This window comes from Kryptolebias marmoratus, linkage group LG14 (genome assembly GCF_001649575.2).
Source record: "Kryptolebias marmoratus isolate JLee-2015 linkage group LG14, ASM164957v2, whole genome shotgun sequence".
NCBI lineage: Eukaryota > Metazoa > Chordata > Actinopteri > Cyprinodontiformes > Rivulidae > Kryptolebias > Kryptolebias marmoratus.
The window spans coordinates 4,411,815-4,418,383 of record NC_051443.1 but is presented as its reverse complement, the minus strand read 5'-3'; the positions used below and the strand labels follow the sequence as shown (position 1 = coordinate 4,418,383).

General features: G+C 42.0%; 2 long non-coding RNA genes across 2 annotated transcripts in view; one reads left to right on the top strand and one right to left on the bottom strand.

The window, feature by feature from the left end:
• Positions 1-58: 58 nt before the first annotated feature.
• On the bottom strand, positions 59-4,973 carry LOC119617643. The gene is made up of 3 exons (XR_005233983.1): positions 4,843-4,973; positions 4,017-4,766; positions 59-182 (listed from the first exon to the last, which is right to left on the bottom strand). It is a non-coding gene; the product is annotated as an uncharacterized LOC119617643 (long non-coding RNA).
• The window catches only part of LOC112450130, an 8,605-nt gene continuing 6,929 nt past the window's right edge, over positions 4,894-6,569 (top strand). The window contains exons 1-2 of the long non-coding RNA XR_005233982.1: positions 4,894-5,025; positions 5,848-5,912. This is a non-coding gene — a long non-coding RNA (uncharacterized LOC112450130). The remainder of the gene's footprint in view (positions 5,026-5,847; positions 5,913-6,569) is intronic.

Below are 6,569 nucleotides of genomic sequence, written 5' to 3'. Positions count from 1 at the left end.
ATGTGTGTATGAGAGGACAACATTTCACTAGTGTGTATGAGAGCTTTTCATATGTGTGTATGAACGGTATTTCAGAATTATGTCTTACCTGGCCTCCCATACTGGACATTCATCGCGTCAAACATCTCTGTTTGTTCATCCAGACACTCCGACTTTAATCCTGACCCAGCCTGAGGAACCATCTAAACATCATCCAGAACCAATGAGACATGTTTGACTCATTCTTATTTCTGATTACACTGAATTTAGTGAAAGATAAAAAGGTTTATTTGAATTTTATTTCAGGTGCATTTCTTTCTTTTTATTGCTCATTAAATTTCTTCTCAAGACAAATTTGAAATATTCATGTTTAGATTAATATCTGACTTTGTACAACTCATTTATTGTTTATTATTTACAGTAGTTAGGAACAGTTTTTAAAAAGGCACATTAGTTTCCAACATGTAACTACTGATATTTGGAGCCAGCAGTAGTCTGTTTATGATGGAGCCATGGCTGGCTTGGGTCACAAGGTTCATCCTGACCAGTTACCAAAAAAATGCTCATAAGGACATCTCTCCTGCCAATAGCCAGGCTAGATTGTTACTTTCACTCAAACACCAGGTATATTATTCCTCTGACTGCTGTTTCACTCTTCAAGCTTTTTGTTGGTAACCCTGGATGTTGTTTGGAAACACATAATGCATCTTGTGATTTAAATGGGAAATATTTGCTCATAGCTAAAATGCTAACAAACCAGGGATTTAAGCTTATTTCATGCTAAAATGTGTTGATCAAGTCAAATAAGCTTTAATAAACAGTGTACTGGACAAATTCAAAATTTAACTGCACATTGATGGTTGAAAGGTTGAATATGAAGACAATAAAAAGAGATCACTAAACATTATTCAGATGCAATGCGTTTTTGTGTGTGAGAGACCTGTTCTGAAATTATATGAAGTAAATGTTTTAGTCTTTTTCTTGTAGAAACTATATAGCCTTGACCCAAAGAACAGTTGATTCAATATATTCCATCCATCCATCTTATCCGTGGTCCTGTCGTGGATGTAACAGATCCAGGTGGGAAACTCTGACACACATTTCTCCAGCGACATTCTCCAGCTCCTCCTGGGGGATCCTAAGGTGTTCCCAGGCCAGAGAGGATACATAATCCCTCCAGCAAATTCTGGGTCTGCCCCGAGGTCTCTTCCTAGTGGGACATGCCCTAAAAACCTCCAAAGAGAGGCATCCTAATCAGATGCCCAAACCGCCTCAACTAACTCAAAGGAGCAGTGGCTCTACTCAGAGCTCCCCATGGATGATGGAGCTCCTCACCCTATCTCTAAGGCTTAGCCCGGCCACCCTATGAAGGAAGCTCATTTTAGCTGCTTGTATCCGGGATATTGTTTTTTCTGTCATGATCCAAACCTTATGACCATAGATGAGAGTTGGAACATAGATGGACCAGTAAATCAAGAGCTTTGCCTTCTGACTTAACTCCTTTTTTACCATGACTAATTGAAGCAGTGCCCTCATTACTGTAGATGAGGCCCCGATCTGTGGATCTATCTCCTGCTCTATTCTCCAGATATCTAAACTCCTCCATGTGGGGCAGAGACTCATTCCTGACCCAGAGGGAGAATTCCACTCATTTCCAGTTGAGAACCATGGCCTTGGACGTAGAGGAGGTGACTCTCATCCCAGAGTCTTCACACTCGGCTGTGAACGGTCCCAGTGCTTGCTGAAAGGTCATGGCCTGAAGATGCCAGCAGAACCACGTCATCTGCAAAAAGCAGAGACGAGACCCTGAGGTTCCCAAACCAGATACACTTCTCTCCACGACTGCACCTTGAGATCCTGTCCATGAACACCAAAAACAGGATCAGAGACAAAGACCAGCCCTGGCAGAGTCCAACCTGCACCAAGAACAAGCTTGACTTTGTGCCAAGAATGCAGACACAACTCCTGCTTTGGTTATACAGGGACCTGATAGCCCTCAAAAGCAACCCAGGCACCCCATACACCTACAGCGACCCCACAGAATGCTTCGGGGAACACGGTCATAAGCCTTCTCCAGATCTACAAAACACGTGTAAACTGGAGAGTCAAACTCCCATAACCCTCTTAGCAACCCTACAAGGATGAAGATCTGGTCCACTGTTCCACAACCATGATGAAACCCACACTGCTCCTGTTAGATCTGAGGTTTGTCAATCGGTCTGAGCCTCTCTTCCAATACCCCAGAGTAAACTTTCTCAGGGAGGCTGAGAAGTGTGATTCCCCGATGGTTGGAACACTCTCACTGATACCTTTTTAAAAATGGGAACCACTACCCCAGTCTGCCACTCTAAAGATGTTGCCCCGAGCCTTCTTGCGACATTAACAGAACAACCCCAGATAGCACCCCTTTCAGGACACCATCCAGAGACTCCAAAAAGGCCGGGTAATCTGAACTTCTGTTTGGAGCATAAGCACAGGCAACAGTCAGAACCTACTCTCGTTCACCAGTGACAACTTTAACATCGAGGCACTCAGGCAGAAGCATGGGAGTATCCCCATACCGAGCTGTTATCTTTTCCCGAGGCCTCAGACTCTGCTTTCTCAAAGGTGGACATGGTAGCTGAATTAATAAGAGCCTCGAAGTGCTTCTTCCGTCGGGTCAGTGGTTCCCCAGCCACTACATGGGTGGGGGAGTACTCTCTCTGAACAGCTTTGTGGCCAAAAATGGCTTCTATTAAAACCACATTTTTCCTAATCTCACTAGTTTTACAATATAAAATCATGCATTCTGTAATATCAGTGATTCATTTTGAAGAAAGGTATTTGACATTTTTATTGTATTCCACCAGATTCAACTGTTTTCCCATTGTAGGTCAACACACGAAGTTACTGCATTTTTGCCATTTATACTATGAAGCTGTGTGACTTTCAAGGGGCCCCTAGATTTTTTTTTCTTTGAAATATGTTCTTCATGTTTTTTTGAAGAAGTGTTTGAGTAGAAACTTGGCCTCCTGCCTTTGCTGTTTAAAAAACAAAACAACTGTTACTGTGTACATGCACCTGGCTGCTCTCACAGCCAAAGATAAACATCCAGCTTGCCCTGAGGGGTCATTCCATTAGTGAGCAAAGAGTGTAAAGACCAAGAACAAAGAGGAGGCACAAAAAATTAAGAAGCCTTTCAGTGCAGAAGAGACTTTGGAAATGGTCGTATAGCTTTTATCTGCCAGCGAGCTGCAGAACTCATCTGAAGAAGAGACAAGATGTGATAGGAAGTCTGACATGGAATGATCACTGCAGTCTTCCACTTTGGTGAGTGCCTCTGACCTTTCTTCTGAAAGTGAAGTGAAGACTTATGCCCCTTTTCTCTGTACTCCATGCTATATGACTGATGTCACAGCTGATAAGGTACTTAAAAAAAACAACAACTTGGCTTTATATTCTGCTTTTCTCGCTCTCTCTCTTTTTTTTTTTGCATTTCCTTTAACTTTTTGTTCAAACAGGTGCACATTATTTCTCTTCTGGTTTTAAACTAATTTAAGATCCAAAAAATAATAATTTAAGTATATAGAACAAGTCAGAGAAGACTAATTTCTTTAATTAATTTATGCCATTTTTACCCATGAAAAAATGTGAGAAAGACAGATCACCTTTATATTAATGGTTATATAAATCTGGAATGTTAATAACTTTATTGCATTACCGCCTACTGACTGACTTTGCAATGAGCTAATTTTGTTAACCTAATTATGCAATGAATTGGTTAAAGTACTTAAAAATTACGGCTGACAAGAACTATTAACAACAGCCCAAAATAGTCTGAGTCTGAGGGGCTTTGATTCTCCGAATCCTCTGCTGCTTCAATTGAGTGCAAAATCATTCCTAATCCTTTATAACCTGTAGGCAAAAAGGCTGCATAATGTGAATTAGCTGATGTATATTTGTACATGGCTTGCATCCTTAATCTTCAAAAGCAATGTTTTTTTTCATAAACATAAAGAGTGTGAGATAAGTTAATATTTACATAAAAATCAGAGTACCTTCAGGACATGATGCTTATTTAGAAGATTTCTCCTTTTCCCATTTCCTGCAGCCCCTGTTAATGAGCTGAAATCAGCATTAAGTCACAGAAAAAACAACATTAGGTTAGAGTAACTGCTGCCTTGACCTCTTGCCCTAAACAGCAGAGCAGCTACTTAGAGCCATCCATCAATGTCGTATTTGTGATAAGAGGCAGAGAGTGGGAGCACCATCTAATCAGGAAACAAGGTCACAGTCTGCAGCTTCGAGGAGACATGCAGGGAATGGAGACAGAGGCAGAGCTGTGATGCTGCGGAACTGCAACACTAGTACAAAAAATACTGCCAAAAATATGCATAAAAACTTTAAGCATGTTTGCACCACTTTGTATGTTCCAATAAAAAGCTGACCATATGCAGGTCTAGATGATTATGGAAAGAGAAAGGTCTGTGGGAAGGGGAGGAGAGAGACAGAAGAAGGGAGAGCAGCTGAGAAATCAGAAGGTCAAACACACAGAAAGAGGCCACAATAAACAAAAGAGATTTTGTCTTTAAGTCCTTACCACTTGTCTTGAAGTTGGTCATTAACAAGTGCTGGCAAAGTTTCTGTTAGTGATCTCTGCTTCCTGTTGTTACTTCATTTCAGACAAGTTTCCCTTCACGTCCTTACTTTCATAATAGGCAGAACAATCCCAGTGCTTGTAGCAAGCTAAAAAGAAGAAAGAAAAAAAAGCAGGAGCAGGAGTCTGGAACGGGTTACCAGTTCAGCCACTGTCAACGAGAGGAGGCGGTTAGTAGTCAGCCATTCCAGGGGAAAATAAAGGATACTCGGAGGGAGGAAGCTTACTAGGAGCATATGGAGGTTCGTTAGGAGCAGAGAATGATCCTGGGGCGGCGTGGAGTGGCAAAGAACTGTTGGAGGGCGAACAGGTAGTCTTGCAGAGTGGAGAAGCGGGCTGGCGGCTGACAGCGGTTCGGGTTTAAACGAACTCCGGGAAACTCCTCCTCGAAGAACTCCGGAGGAATCCAGGTAAACCTGACGAGAGGAAAAAAAAAACACAGGACGCAATTATCTCGGGGAAAAAAATGCTCAGAGGGCCTTTCTCTGGAACGATTTGTTACCAAGGTGAACAAACACTCAGGCAAGGAAGTGTCAGCTCTCTGCTTCTTAAATATCCACCACATCAGTCAGATAATGCACCACAGGTGTGTCTCTGGGTTTGACCACGCACCTCTCCAGGGCTCTGCTCCTAGGCAGCATCCGGTGGAGGAAAAAGAGACAAACACAAAACAAACCACCGATCCTGACAAAAACCCTAGCATTCATTGAAAAAATGCCTTCAATGACAGAGTTTTAAACCAAGATTATCTAATGTTTACAAATTATGTTTTGGTCAAATTAAAAAAAAAATACTCCTGATGTGTAATCTTATGCCCCATGAGAGAGCTTGCACATATTGCTGGTGTTGTGAATGACTATCAGCTACTACCTCACCAGATATTTGCTCAATATCTGTAAAATTGACTAAGTTATAGCCATTTTGTGTTTTTTTATGTCAGTTACCTGTGACAGCCATCTTGAATTAAGTTGACTTTGAAAGTTAACAGTTTGTAGATGTACATCCAATGATTACTATCTGAAAGTTTAGTTAAAATCTATCCACCAGTTAATGAGATATTTTACAAACAGACAAACAAAAGAGTTAATCAGAGTTAATCAGGTATGTAGGGTAGTTTAAATATATAAACAATAAAAAAACAAAAAAAGCAGGTTCTGAGTTAAGGACAAAGACATGTTTTCTGGAGTGTCCATCCATTAATTAATTTTCTTTAACTGGTTTTTCTTTTCCAGGTCACGGGGAGCTGGTGCCTATCTCCAGCAGTCGCCGTATGAGAGGCAGGGGACACCCTGGACAGGTCATAAGTCCATCACAGGAACACATAGAGACAAATGAAGACAACCATTCACGCTCTCACTCACACCTAGGGACAATTTAGAGTTACCAGTGAACCAGTGAACATGTGTGTTTTTGGTCTGTGGAAAGAAACTAGAGTATCTGAAGTAAACCCAAGAGTGTCCAGGAAGAACATGTAAACTCCACACATAAAGATCAGGAGGTAATCCTGTGGCCTTCTGGCTGTTAGGCGACAGACCACTGCTTTACTATGCCCCTTTCTGGATTAAAGTCTGTTTATTTAACAGTCCTCCAGTCTCCTAATGCAAACTTTGTTGCCACTTGAATTTGGTAAACCTCCCAACTGAAAAATTCTGTGGCATTCAGAAGCACCTTTTTTTGTATCTTTGAAAGACCATTTTCTAAATTGACTTTGAAATTAAAAGGGATAGATCCCCAACACCACCCATCCATCCATCCATCCATCCATCCATCCATCCATCCATCCATCCATCCACTTCCGCTTATCCGGGGTCGGTTCGCGGGGGTAGCAGCCTAAGCAGGGAAACCCAGACTTCCCTCTCCCCAGCCACCTGGGCCAGCTCCTCCGGGGGAATCCCAAGGCGTTCCCAGGCCAGCCGAGAAACATAGTCCCTCCAGCATGTCCTGGGTCTTCCCC